This window comes from Balaenoptera borealis, assembly GCF_965194805.1.
Source record: "Balaenoptera borealis genome assembly, chromosome: 17".
NCBI lineage: Eukaryota > Metazoa > Chordata > Mammalia > Artiodactyla > Balaenopteridae > Balaenoptera > Balaenoptera borealis.
Genome location: NC_138876.1, coordinates 81,556,296 through 81,571,818, shown reverse-complemented (window position 1 = coordinate 81,571,818; position 15,523 = coordinate 81,556,296). Strand labels below are relative to the sequence as shown.

Genomic DNA, 15,523 nt, shown 5'->3' with positions numbered 1-15,523 from the left:
TGCAAAGAAACTGGATCACTCATACATTGCTTGTGGGAATGTAAAATGGCAAAGCTGCTCTGGAAGAAAGTTTAGAAATTTCCTTAAAAATTTAAAGATGCAACTAACATACAACCCAGCAAGTGCACTCGTGGGCATTCTTCCCAGAGAAATAAAAACGTAAATTCACACAATAACCTGTGCTCGAATGTTTATAGCAACTTTACTAGTAATAACCACACATTAGAGTTCAACCCAGATGTCCTTCAATGAGTGAATGATTAAACAAAGTGGGGTACATTCATACCATGACATACTACCCAGCAATAAAAAGAATGATCTCTCTATACACCCCCTCTTTGCTCCCCTCCCCTCCTCAGGTAAACTAAAGAAATACATCTTCTCTTATCTTAAAGGCAAAGTGCTTCATTGGATTTGCAAAGCCCATCCCTCTTGCCACCTGAGAGATCTTGGACCATCCGTCACTCTCTTCCATCTTTCTGACTTCTCCTCCTCTTTGGAAAACACCTCCCTGCCCCATCTTCACTGACACCTTCTTACCGCTTCCCGTCATGAAGAAATTTCTTTAAAAAATGGTCTCTGCTCATCACCTTTATCCCCTTTTCTCCTTAGCCTACTTTCACTAAGGCTCTGGTTCCCTTGATTGTATGGAAACTGTTCTTGTTTAGGTTCTCATATCCAGAATCCTTTAAAAAAAAATCTAGTCTTTATGGAAAGCACCTTTCTGTTGCTTTTGACACATTTGATCGCTCTCTTCTTCTGGAGATAATTTCTTTCTCAGCTGTTGAGACTCCTGTCTCCTCCCAGTTTGACAACTGGTAGCTTCTTTTGCCAACTTCCTTCACCACACACACTAGGAGAAGGGTCAAGATTTAATAAGAGTACTATTTCCCCCATGTTTTATCAATAACTTTCTTAAGTAAAATTACTTTTTTCCACTGCAGGTGGAGAACACAAAGCTCCCTAGCACAGTTGGGGCCGCTGCCTTGGCTCCCGCTGAGGTCCCAGCACCAGACTCACCACTGCTTTTGTGCTATCAGGCAAATGTCAACCCAGTGCAAACGGCAAATAACATCTTGATATTATTATGAGATAATTTTGACCCAGAAAACCCCTGAAAGGGTCTTGGGGCTTTCCTCCAGTGGAACACATTTTGAGGAACACTGCAATGTACCAAATGTCTTCAAGAAAGAAGAAAATAACGGGACACAAGAACCATTAACAGAGTTATTTTATGACAATTTTCACAAAATAAAATAGTATTTGAATCTTCATAAAAAAAGAACAGATAACGCCATAAGGGAAATTCAATACTGGAAGTCTTAGACAGAATGAGGCTGCACATAAAAATTCATGAAAACTTATACAATATGCCCAAAATATTGCTAAGGAAGCTGATTCTCTTCAGGAAAAAAAAGGAAGGGTCTGCAAAATATCATTGGGGTAGTTATTAGAAAAATTAAAGACTATTGCTCATCATTTCAGAGGTAAAATGGTTCCACCCATGACATGTTGACTTAAGTCCATCCCCACCATCATGGATGTTCAGGTCTCCAAACACATCATTTGGCTATGACCACAGCTCTTCTAATGGTTTCTTACTTTCACTGTTTCTTCACTCCCACTGATCCTATTCACTTGGGGCTGATTCATATTCTACATAGCAGATCCGATGAACACTTCCAACAGTTCCATAGCCTAAAGTACACTCTGACATGTCCCAACTCACCCAACCAACCCATCTGTCTCCTGCCACCTGCCCTCTCTCCTGCTCCACTCACACCATTTGCATTCACCAGGGAGGGCTCTCCATTCCCTAAAAATCTTGTTTCTTTGTTTCTGCATTCATACCTGTGGCTAATGACATCTTCTCAGCTGCGGATATTTGATAAAATGTACAGTGTCACCTACATCTGTCAACTATTAGATTAAATGGCATATCCTAGTATTAATTTCGAGGGTCACTTTATGATACCTTAGAGAGTCAAGGAAGTGAAGCGGCTTCTACCTGGAGACCTAGAGGGTCAATGAGAGACGGTCCATCAAGGTGAAAGGATGTAATAAGGGGGCAAAAGGAAGACAGAACTAAGACCCATAACTTTAACATCCTCACGTGCTATTTTATTTGATTAATGTTTCTTGACTTAATACGTCTTCTTTTGAAAAAACATACTAATGTAAAAACCTCCTGATTTTTTAATTAGTTGAAAACCAACTCAAGAGAAGTTTTAAGTATTCTGCAGACCAGCATCTGGCATTTCCTCTTAGACAAATGAGCCAAAGAAGGAGAGGTTGCCAAGGGCACGTCATGTCCTTTCATCCTCCTACAACGGTGTTTTCAAAGCTTCTCTTGCATTTGAGTTGCTATTTGCACACCCTCCCTTGTATCTTTCTTCTCTCATAGAAACTCAACCTCTATCAAAAAAAAAAAAATTAAATAAGCATTTGGTGCATCTAAAATACAAAGGGCTTGACAACAGACCGTACATAGATGTTAGCTCGATGTGGTGCTACATCATGTCCCAGCAGTGGCAGCACCTGAACGTGACTAATTCTTCTTCTCACGTTGACATTGTGGAGTCTGACGGCAGCTTGTTTAGGCATCTGACATGCTCTTATCTACATATGTGTTGCCTCTGAGTTTAGTTTTACGACATCAAAACAAATTATAGCAAATTTGTGGAGAAACCCAGGAAAATGTGTTGAAATGTAAAGCAGTACTGAAAATGGAAGTTAGGTGCTATATACATTGTAACTAAGATCCTTCATTTCAGCATTAAGCCGGGAACCAAGACACTTCAATAGCCTTTAATAACAATCATTTTTCACTCTTGTATTAGAATTATCTTTAAAAATTTAAACCTTGAGTTTCCTTTTTTTACCTGTCATTTAACAACAAATGATGGACAAATAACACAACCTCATTCCAGAATATTACTCCTTATGATAAACCAAAATACTGTTTTTTACATGATGAGTCTGAAGCAGAGTGTCTGCAGTATTTTCCCAATAACCCTGAGCATAAAAGATACATCAGTAGAAGATCAAGATTCAGCACATCAGGTGTGAGAGACTGCATCCTTCTGTAGACGGTAGAGCTAATTAATGAGCTTTGTAAAAAAGGAAGGAAAACACAAAATGGTTCTTTTGGAAGAAAACGTGATATTAACAATTAGTGTTAATAGAAATAAAACTCTAAAGCAAAACAAAGTCTGTAGGTCCTATAAAACACCCCCTAAAAGTAGTAAGGTCCTGGGTGTGTCAAAGGCACAGAGGGAACCCCTCCAGGAAGTGTGAAGGCCACCACGGCCCGCGTTAGGGCCAGACGCACAGACTCCTTTCTCACCCACAGTGGCTGACGGCTCGACCTTCATATTGGCCTTGATCCTGACGCGCTGTGTGGTCAATTCTCAAAGCGCCCGAGGAGAGGACCACCTGCCACCCTCCTGGGGTGTGAGGCCGCCCTCCTGCACAGAGGGAAGGAAGCTCTTCGGGCTGTGTGTGTCTCGGAGCCAAGAGCCATGCCTGCAGGAAGGTGGGGTCTGACCGCAGGAGCCCTGGGTACCGGGATGCTGTGACAGTTCCTCCCCAACCCTGCGTGCAGCACAGAAGCCCCACCCTTGACGACCCCAACGGAGCCGCTTAGCCTCCTAACAAATCCCCCAACTTCAGGCTCCCCTCACCTTCCCTCACCACAGTCAGAGAACAAAATTCACAGCCAATCTGATCAGGGCAGCAGCACTAGCCTTAGAATAAAAGCTGAAATTCTTCCCCGGGCTCCTGGGGATGACACAGGCCGGCCCCGCCCTCCTCTGCAGGCTCAGGCCCGCGCCTTCCTTAATGCAGCACTACCAGGGCAAAGTTTGGGTAGGAGAGGAATCAGATCTACACTCGTTTGCATTAACAACGGTTTTTAGTCCTAGATTATCCACCAAATGAATACTAAATGCAATCTGCAAATACCTCCAAACATTTATCACCTGTATGCAATGTATGCAATATTAAAACACGACTGAACTATACCATTTAAAGGGCCAAGGCAGCATGTCAAGCACGGTGATTCTGTGACCCTCACAGCTGTGCCCCCAGCCTCACTGCACTCTGACCTCTGAACTTGGACCGAGTCCACATTCCCCGTCATCTCTAACATCTCTAAGTAAACGGATTGACATTTTCAACTGTTTCAGTGAAAATCTGTCATGTTCAACGTCTTGTTATATAAGGAGAAAATAATAGCTAATCTTTATTGAGTATGTACACAAATGTGCCAGCTACTGTTCTAAATGTTTCAGAGTATAAATACATTCAAATCAATCTCCACAATCACCCTACGTTGTAGGAAATATCACCCCCTCCCACATACAGACAAGGGGATGCCAGTAACAGCAGCTAACCCACCTGCCCCAGGTCATCCAACTAGCAAATGAAGACGCAGAGATGTGGGTCTCAGCTTTCCGGCGCCAGCGTACACCTTCTACCCACCCTAATCTTACGCAGACTAGAGCAAAAAGTTCAGTCAAGAGAAATTCACAAACGTAGAGGTATTTAGAATCTAATCTGGTACCTGAATTAACATGGTCGTTCGGAATTCCAAGCCCAGAGAAACCTTAGACAAGCTCTCTTCTCACAGACTGTGGACCTTGTTCTGTGACGTCCCAAGGGTTCCCTGGAAGCTCCTGGGTCCCACGGGGATGGGGTCGGTGGTCCGGCACCCTCCCCACTCTTCACAGACACCTGCTCTCCTTTAACCGTTTAATATCTTAGAGCTTCACTTATGATTTCATTTCACCTACAATTTCATTTTGTACTAAAAGAGGATTCTGCCACTTTTGAAAAATGTTTAAAACCACTGAACTTTCCAATAACTTCATTTCAAAAATCAGGAAACTGAGTCCCAGACAGGATGCTCTAAGGACGGCCACACATTCAAATGCTGAAACTTGAAACACAGCAAATTATGATGACATAGTTAAATCAAAGATGACCTTCTGTGTGATGTTTCCATGTCCATGACAGTCCTATGATAATTAGGATAATTAGTTTAAGCTTTTTTTTTTTTGCTCTCGTGGAAAGAAAGTATTTATTTGTTCCCACAATCACTTCTCACAACCACAAATACCTTCTTTTGTCCAGGCAGTTCTTGGAGGTAGGCTGCCCTCAGCTGCACAGATAATTCTGCAGCCTGTCCTTCTAACACCACTTGATCCTGGGGGTTTACTGTGAATTGTGGGTGAGCTAAAGAGAATTTTAAATCACATCAAAATTTTAAGTTATTTGATAGTTTTTTATTCCAAGGGAAAAATGGAAATATGTTTAAATATGTTGTGTAACTAGAATGTCTCTAATTATTTATGATGAAGGCTATTTCGAGTGTGTAGGTGCCTGCATGTGTTTGTGCCTGTTTGCAAGGAAGCCAGAAATATACAGATCCGGTTGGCAAAGCAGAAAAGCAGTCATCAATAAGAAGGGATTATTTCTAAATCTTAGGGGAGCTGCTTCATATGATTAAATCCTCACAGCTGTTATTTATTAGATGCGATAGACACATTTAAAATACAAATCAGGGCTTCCCTGGTGGCACAGTGGTTGAGAGTCTGCCTGCTAATGCAGGGGACACGGGTTCGAGCCCTGGTCTGGGAAGATCCCACATGCCGCGGAGCGACTAGGCCCGTGAGCCACAAATGCTGAGCCTGCGTATCTGGAGCCTGTGCTCCGCAACAAGAGAGGCCGCGACAGTGAGAGGCCCGCGCACCGCACCGCGATGAAGAGTGGCCCCCACTTGCCGCAACTAGAGAAAAGCCCTTGCGCAGAAACGAAGACCCAACACAGCCATAAATAAATAAATAAATAAATAAATAAAATTTAAAATACAAATCATATTTGAATCATTAACAAAATTTTCTGCAAACTCTCACACACAGTAAAGTGTGAAACAATTTTCTCTATTCATTTCAGAAAGAAAAATGTGCTCCTTAAGATGAATGAATGTCCCTCTAACATGTGATATGATCCCTTTGACTAAGTCACATTCGAGTCAAATTCTAAAGATTTCCAAATACTCAGATCTTTTACCGATGAATTTGTTTAGTGAACAGCTAATAGCTGCATAAACAGTTATAAAATCTGTTCATGACCCTGGAATTAATATGGAAAATAAATATTCTTTTACTTAAAGTCATCACTTAGTATTATTGGAGATAATACTAAGTGATGACTTTTCCAAGAGCTTTCTGAGATGACCTGACAGATCCCTTCTCCTTGTTGTTCCATCTTTTCACAATCCCTGCTGCTCTTTGCTCCTGCCCACCCTCTGGTAATACAAGAAACATGACAAAATAAATAATATTTGGCAAAGTGTATTTGTTTCAGGTTTCATGTTGTGTGCAGGTAATAAAGCTTTTTAAAAGTCTCCAATTCTAAGGGAGGCACTAGGCTAAATAACTATGGTAGCAGGTAGATTCTTAGGTCACCCAAACCCATGAAAGCCCTCGGGAACGCCCGCAAGATATTGGTAATCAGGTCCCAGAAAAGTTGACCTGGCTCTGAGCTCCACGGATGAAGAAATTCCGGCTGCGGGAGGCTGAGAGGAATGACCTTCAGAGCTAATACCTGACAGAGACAGTGTGAGACTCTAGGTCACTCAACCCCCGGCCAGCTGTTCTTTCCGGAACATTACGCTCGCTCTTAAAACTACCAGGAATCGGGCTTCCCTGGTGGCGCAGTGGTTAAGAATCTGCCTGCCAATGCAGGGGACACGGGTTCGAGCCCTGGTCCAGGAAGATTCCACATGCCACGGAGCAACTAAGCCCGTGCGCCACAACTACTGAGCCCACGTGCCACAACTACTGAGCCCACGTGCCACAACTACTGAGCCTGCGCTCTAGAGCCCGCGAGCCACAACTACTGAGCCCACGAGCCACAACTATGGAAGCCACGTGCCTAGAGCCCGTGCTCCGCAACAAAAGAAGCCACTGCAATGAAAAGCCCATGCACCGCAACGAAGAGTAGCCCCCACTCGCCACAACTAGAGAAAGCCTGCGCGCAGCAACGAAGACCCAACGCAGCCAAAAATAAATAAATTAAATAAATAAATAACTACCAGGAATCGCTTGCAATGAATAAAAATATTTCTACATTAAAAAATGAATTCATGACACAGTAAAAGCAGGTTGTAAGTAGTTAAGACAAGTCATCTAGTCAAGGCACCAATGATGAGAAATTCAATTTCAACTTTTTAATAGTAACTAAAGCTCACAGTTAGCCAAGTCAGGGTGGAAAGTATTGTTATAGTCAATGTGTTCTCACACACAAAAAATATTGTTTTACATTTCCTAAGACTCTACATCCTACAAAAAATAGGAAATAAAAACCACTAAAATGACCAACTTGCTAGATCACTAACGAAATTTTGATCTAATGGTGAGAAACCCCCGAAGTCCTCAGCATCCAAAGGCAGGAAGTGTGGGCTGGAGCAATCAGACGGGAACAGTGGGTCGATATTTCTGGGCCGCCGTCTCACGACAGTGGCCAGGAGTCCCACCCCAGCGCTATTTTATTAAATCCCACACTTCTGGTAGATTTTACAAAGTCCTTGACCATGATGCTTACACAGAAAAGCATTTTTATTTACACTGTTGATGACTATAGGCTTGTTCACCCGAGTGCCCACACCATGATTCACACCTTTTCTTGAATCTCTTTCTTTTTTAAAAATTTTATTTATCATTTGCTAGGCCTGTCTAGGGAAGGAAATTAATCTTTGGGTAATTGTGATCTTGGCTTAAAAGGACATTAAAAGAACTAAAGAAAATTGATACAATATCTGTTAAGATGACAGAAAAAGGGTACATCTGAAAATAGTTAGTCTCTGCACCAGTCAAATAAAAGAAGCCTCTTTTATAAATGTAGTGAATGATTAATGGGCCATTTCAAGACCAATTAAAAGTCTCAACACACAAATCTACAAGTATGCAGTTGCAAGAGACAAAAGATAAGCAGATGGCAATTTCAGGGCCAACCGATTGGCAGAAAGAAATCATTAGCATATTGTAGCCTGAGAAATGAACAGGACCTTAGACACCAACGGATGCAGATGAACAAACAGATAAAACAGAAACTAATGCAAGAAACTGACAAGCTGGGTGTGAAATAAGGGAGCCAGTTAGAGGGCAAATGTCTAATCAGGTACCTTGCTTCCGAAGAACAGCCATTAAATACAAAATAACACAAGTAAAACAAAACTGAGCACCATTTCTTCAAGAGCATTTTTCAATCTCGACACACTGAAAGCCTAAAAATAATGTTTGGGTCCTTTAAAGGTAATTTCCCCCAGGAGTTACCAAGAAAAAACTTCATTTCTGCACCTTCTTTTCAGAGCACAGAAAATTTTTTTCATGATATTAACATTTCTAGGGGAAAACACACTTTTTTCCTCAGACATGTCAATGGAAACAAGAAATTATTGCTCTATTGCTACTTAAGGGGTTGGCGCTAAACAGTTCAATTCAGAAAACACTGACTGACTTCTGGTGGGTCAATCCCACGGCTCACACCCCCTAACGCTGCCCAACCAGGACCCCACGGGGCTGGGCAGGTCCCTATTTCTAAATTCTTTTAGAAAGAGTTTCTCAAGGTCGGGTTTTTTCTCTCTTATTCCATATGAATTTTTCTTTTTTATTTATTTATTTATTTGTTTGTTTGTTTGTTAACATCTTTATTGGAGTATAATTGCTTTACAATGGTGTGTTAGTTTCTGCTGTATAACAAAGTGAATCAGCTGTACGTATACATATATTCAGGGTCGGTGTTTTGATAGGTAACATCCTATGCAAATGTAAGATAAGTAAAGTAATAAAATTTAAGTAAATTTTAAGTAAAACTATTAAGTAAAATAATAAAATTTCTTAACTAAGTGACAATGTCCATGGCTCCAGGAAATGCTTAAAAAGGATAATTGTAAATTATTATGTTCTTGTCCACAGATGAAAAACCGTCTTGGACAGCACAGGACAGCATCCCTCCAGCATCACAGGACAGGACTTCCGGCATCCCTCCAGCATCATAGGACAGGACTTCCGGCATCCCTCCAACATCACAGGACACGACTTCCGGCATCCCTCCAGCATCACTCACACTCTGCTCTTTACTGACCCTCTGAGCCCACAAAGAGTGTTGCACGCACGTGTGTGCACACGCATACACACATGCACACATAGCCCTACACCCACACACAATACCCACGACAGAAAGGGAGGGGCAAAAGAGCGGCAGAAGAACACGAGGGCTTTGCAACATCGCTGCACGCCGGGGCCTGTGAATTCTCTGCTGTGCTCAGAACAGTCTTCTTAGAGCTTGGCTCCCGCAGCCCAGGCTACCCGCACGAGCCTTGGGCGCCCTCCTCAGCTGTGCCGGGCGGGCAGCGTGGTCAGCAGAGGGCGCACCTTTCCAGGGTCTGCCCTGCGCCTGTGAGGTGTTCGCAAGCACAGCTTTCTTCTGGCCGTCCGCTGCCACACCAATGACTTCACCCCTTTTATTGCTCATGGTTGATGACGGCATTTGGATAAAGGCTGAAGTGAAAGAAAAAAAAAAAGCCAAGTTTTAAGGTGAAGCAGATAAGTTTTGAAATTTTTATTGTGTCCAAAAAAACGGCAAATAAAATTCTGTGTCCACTGATTTACGTGACGTTATTTTTTAAGTTGCAAACTAATTTTCCGAGTGTGGCAGCATGAACATTTCCGCCTGCCCTCCTGCCCCGGTGCCTTGTACGATTCTGTCGGCTGCAGCTTGAACAGAGCCTTGGTCACCGTTGGCGGACGGGTGAGCCGGCCGTGGTCCCCAGTGGGATACTCCGCAGGTGGAGCTGCCCGAAGCAGCGGGTGGCGGGGTCCGCCCAGTGCCGCTCCATCGCTCCTGGTCCAAGTGACACGGGGGCGTGGGTGGCCAGTGGCCATAGACTGCAGAGCTGTGCTCGTGCCACTGAACACCTCTGCGTCCCCGGGCTGGATTACAAAGCTGGGCTTGGCCAGCGGAAAGGGAAGAACCGAACAGAACACCGCAGTAGCAGTTTAGAAGGTGAATTCACTCGACATTGTGGTTTTAAGATTGTTATCATTTTCCAGACTCCTTTGTACTAAAATATTATGTACACAAGTTAAATTCTCAAATAATGCAATCTAAAATAAATTATATCTGGATTTGATATAAATACATACATATTTTTTAGACTGGTTGTCTTGATGCCATGATGTACTGCACAAACTGCTAGAGCCCAGCTGTTCCTTATTTTAGGGACTAAATGTTCAAATGTTCCCATTGAAAAATATCCTCTCCGGGCCCCCATTCAGTTAAGGGCGTTCATGTGGCACAGTTCTGCAGTGACACGTAGGCACAGGTCACCAGGAGGAGCTTTCTTCCCAAACAAAAGGGCAACCTAGCTAGTCAGGGCTCTTCCCCATTTGCTACCTGGGATTCGGGTTACGGGAGCCACTTTGTGACCAAGATGTGACAATTATGAGGAGGAGAAAGAGGCTGACACGCAAAGAACTGAAAAATAATAAGATATCATTGCACATTGGGCTAATGAAGCAGCTCTGGGCAAACCTATCCTGCACTATTCGGGGCATATGAATAAGCCACACACGTATACACACGTACACACGTGTACACACGTACACATGCACACATACACGAGTTTAAGCCATGTCTAATCAAGTTTTCAGTTACTTTCAGCTAAACACATTGCAAAGTGATTCACCAAGTACCCTTGTAAACACAAAATTTCGACTTCCACATAGGGTGTTCCATTCATTGATTCATAAGAGTTCCACCTTTTCTGGGAATTTCAAGCAGAAGTTAAAGATTTACTGGGGTGATAAAATGCCTAATTATTAGGCTTAAGTTGTGGAGGCAGCCTTAATTCCTGAGATGAATATACGCTGAAGAGTAAATTGATTTAATCTATTTCAGCAATAAAAACTTAATTCAATTTTGGCAATATTAATACCTGACGTATGTTAGTAAAATGGTAGATACTGGACAGAGACGAAGATGCACAGGACACACGCCTTCCCTCCTGTGCTCCTGCAGTTGCTACGGGGACAGAGGACAGAACACAGTCTGTAAAACTACAATACTACAATACTCCTTGGCAATCATTATATTAGAATTAGGTGTAAAGTGCTACAGAAAAATAAAGTGCCAGCAGGAGGGAAGGGAGAGCATAGGGAAAGCTACTAATAATCAAGGTAAGAAAGGTTTGGAAGTGAGTCCCCTGGCAGCGGAAGTGGAAAGGAAGATAATCTGATATGTCTCGGAACTACGTTTTTAGGGACTTGAAGAAAAGGTAGCTGTAGGGGCGGACTGCCTTTAATAAAGGTTATTGATCCTTCTTCATTAAACCAAATGTGTTTATTGGCACATTTTCAAGGAAAAAAGCCAATAAGTAAATTCTACTTATGCAAACCTGAATGTTTTTACATCAAACACTTTACCTTTAAAATTCTCTCTCCTTTCCTTTACTCAGGTTGACATAGTTTTCTTTAATCACTCTTTCTCTTCTCCTAGCATGGAAGTGATATTCTCTTCCTATTTTTTAGTATTTGAGTGTAATTTTTAAGAGGCCTTCTTGAGTTAGCAAAATCCAAACTTTGTATCCCTCATCATCTCAGAAAAGAGGCCTGGAAATGATTTAATTATGTCTCCTGTCCTTACAATTTTTGGTTAGTGTAGTCTAAACTTTTCTCTTCTCCCTTACTTAAACTTGGTCAGTACTTTACTTAATCTCAGTTAGTTCATATTTATCAGCGTGTTTTAAAAACGCTTTGTTTCCACCTTTGCTTCTTGTATATCACATCTTCTTATGGATCCAATTTCCTACTAACTGAGGCACATGTATTTGTAGTACTTTTAGCAAATACCCCCAAGTAAGACTCAGTTCTTTGTCTGAAAATGTCTTTATTTTCCTTGACAGATAATTTAGCTGGATAGAAAACTGAAGGAAACCAATTTTATTTTTCCTTAACACCCTCAGTATATGTCATTGCCTTCCGGCTGGTGTAGAGTTAACTGTCAGTGTAATTGCTATACATTCGAAGGCAATCAGAAAGTTACCGTGGAATGAAAAACTTTGTCTCTGACTTTCAATTTTCTGATCATAATGCACCAGGCATAGATTCTTTTTAAGCCCTGTTTGGGAGTCAGTACAATTCTTAATCTGAAATCTCATGATTTTTGTCATTTCTGGAAAATGCCCAGTTGTTACCTCTCCAAACATTGCCTTCAGTTCTTTGTTTCTAACCTCTCTTCCTGGAGCTCCTCCTGGATCTGCGTGGGATCTCTGCACTGTAGTCTCCATGACTCTCAACCACTCTGAAATCTACTTTATTCCTACAAATCTACCTTCTAATTCTCTAATTCCACTTTTGCTTATGTCTAATCAGTTTTTACCCCACTCCTCTAAGGACCTTTTTTGTTTTGGCCATGCCACAGAGCATGTGGGATCTTAGCTCGCCGACCAGGGATCGAACCGGCACCCCCTGCATTGGAAGCGCGGAGTCTTAACCACTGGACCACCAGGGAAGTCCCTCTAAGGACCCTAAAGTCAGGATAGAGGTTATCTCCAAGGGAGGAGAGACGGGTGATGCTAAGAAAGGGACACTAAGTAGCTTCTAATGAATTGACAGTGGGTTTTTTTTTTAGCCTGGTTTATGTTAAACAGATATTTGTTCAAAGTATTTGCTATACTATATTTTACCTTTCATGAACTTTCAGTATACGTTTTATCTTCCTATAAAAAAAAATACTGAACAACAAACAGTAAGTTAAGACTTGCAGATGTTAAACATTTCTTGGTATAAATCCTTCCCTTTCATCTGTAATTTTTCTATGGTTAATATTCTAACAGACATTTCCACCTCTACTTCACCTTTCCTTCAATTTATTTCTTCCTTTTCAATTTCTTGGTTTCCTTTTTAATGATCTCAGTTTCTTTATTCATCGTATTTAAAACCTTTATGTCATATTTTCCATTAGGCAATATGATTCTTGATTTGTCCCTTTCTAAATACTAGTCAGTGCCTTTGTAACCTTGAACACATAATGACTGAATTTAAACTGTAAGAAGGCAGAGCAAGCAGTTTTAAGACATTACAAGCAGCAATTTCCATTTCCCAAGTACTCTTGAACACTCTCCAGATAGAAATAAATTGAAGTCTTCTATCAACTGAAGTCTTTCTCCTGGGCTATATGCCAGATTTAATAGTATTCATAATCACCTTCTTGCCAAAGTATTTTTAACCTACACTTATTAGTTTTTTGCAAGAACTAAAAACACATTCTACAAACATGTCTGAGTTTCTGACTACAATTAGATATCCAAATTATACACAAAAAGGACACAAACTATTTATAATATCTCTTAGAATATTACATGAAGAAAAGCATAAAACTTCAGAGTTGATTATATGCTGGCTTGTCAGTAAATGGAGCATTAGAAAGTAAATTTCTGTCATAAGCTATCATCCGAGTAATCTTCCAAGGAGTCCAAATGTCACACACATATCTACACATGGGCATGCACATGCACACACACACACACACACACGTATGTGTGTATTTATATTCGTCAATTCGTATTTAAAGCTAAGATAGGAATATATAAACAAGCATATAGATATTCTTTCATTTACTTTAAAAGCGTGAAATGAGAATCAAATAATATCCCAAGAAGCCACACTCAGCTCTTTAAGGCCTGATAGCTTTAATAAAGCTGCCAGAATATAAAATATGCTTATTTAACCCAAAGTTGGCATTATCTAAAATATACAAAAAGATATTAAAACAAATTTTCATCACTTTAGCGATATTTGTGGTCTTATCTTACATGGAAAAAAAGGCAGATTTGTTGAGTGTTTCTCCTAGCAATGAATATTCATGACTATTTTATCTAAAGTTGGGAAAGCTAAATTACTCATTAGCCCTAAGCAATACTGAGGTATAAGTGGAGACTTTAATGCCGGCCTGAATGTCCTGTGATCTTGTTGAAAAATAATTTCTCAATATTTCTCCTTTGAAACGTGGAAGTTGGATTAAATGATTCTCAAAGACACTCCCGGCTCTAACAGCTCATGATGATAAAAACCTCCTTAAGTAAAAATGCAGATGATGAAAAGGAAATTGACCACACTTTTCACTAAATGCCTAAAAAACATTTCTGATATTATGCTCTTCCAAATGCAACTTTATATATAAACTTCATAGAAAGAGGACAAAAAAGGCATTTCCATTTTACATGCACAGAGAAAATTACACGCCGCAGGTGAATTCCTCTACTGTAACCCAGGCTAGCAGCCATCCAGGGAGTGCGCTGGGGTGTTCACACTTGGCCACCGCGGTCACAGCCTCCCATGAGCTCCCCCCGGCCACAGGAAGTCATGGTCACACCGCAGCCCTGAATCCAGATGCCTGGGCAGGCAGGCGAGACTTACAACTAGGGTTTTTTTGTTTTTTTTGTTTTGTGGCCGCGCCTCACGGCATGCAGGATCTTAGTGCCCCGACCAGGGATCAAACCCATGTCCCCTGCCAGGGAAGTCCAGGCAAGACTTAAATAGTCCAGTTTAACTGTTTAAGTGACTATTAATGACTATTAATGTCTATTTTAAATCTTCTGAGTTAAAGTATTTAATTTCCTCTCATTTACCTTCTCTGTCTGTTTTGACTCCAGTTCTAGTTACCAAGAAAGAGATTAAAACAAAGGCTTACCTGGTGGCATATCTTGAACAGAGGAGGTACATTTCCATATTAACATTGTTTTGTAAAGCACTATATTCATTGATTATAAATGAATAACTGTAAGATGAAATGAACACATATTTGCTTTTTGAAGGTATTCCTGCATCAATATCACACCAGGTGTGCGGAACAAAAGACAGCAGCCTCCTGACAATATCCAGTGAATAATCACAACGCAGAAATAGTTACTCACTTGGGCCTCTTCTCTGTTCAATGGGCAATTTCAAAGAAAAAAAAAAAGCATTAGGTAAATTTATCTCTTCTATTTGAAAATAGAGGAATACATCACTTGACTTAGAAAATCCCTTTCATTTAAAGGTCCCAAAGCATTTTTTAAAAAGCATGTCTTTAATTTTCTCAGTAGGTGTGTGAGGAATGGGGTGGTCGTGAGTTAGAAATGATAGAGAACAGGTGGAGAAACCAAGGCAGGTGTCGCACGCAGACCCAGTGTGACTCGCAGTGAACTGACACCCCCTCCCCCCGTTGTGGAAAGACTTCCCAGTGGGAGACGGGATTTATTTGATAGTAGGTGGCGCCTATATATTAGCCCTCAGCCACTTTCTCGCCTTCTGGGTTTCTCATCTAAATTACTGTCTGGACAGGCACAGGGGAAGAGGATTTGGAATCACTAGGTGCCGGTGGCCACAGTCTCAGCCCGACCAGGACTCCACAAACCCTAGAGCAGCTTGCTCAAGTCACTTTTATGTCACTTTACCATCGATGGTCAGTGTACCAC

The 15,523-nt window shown here is 41.4% G+C and overlaps 1 protein-coding gene across 17 annotated transcripts in view; it reads right to left on the bottom strand.

Annotated features, from left to right (window-relative positions):
* LOC309614518 (uncharacterized protein) overlaps positions 1–15,523 on the bottom strand; it is a 368,580-nt gene that overhangs the window by 220,066 nt on the left and 132,991 nt on the right. For 2 of the 17 annotated variants that reach the window (XR_014236219.1, XR_014236223.1), the window contains exon 3: positions 9,452–9,566. The exons of 14 other annotated variants lie outside the window; for them this stretch is intronic. The gene's annotated coding sequence lies outside the window, so the exon portion shown is untranslated. One more of the 17 variants, XR_014236220.1, reaches the window with a different exon arrangement.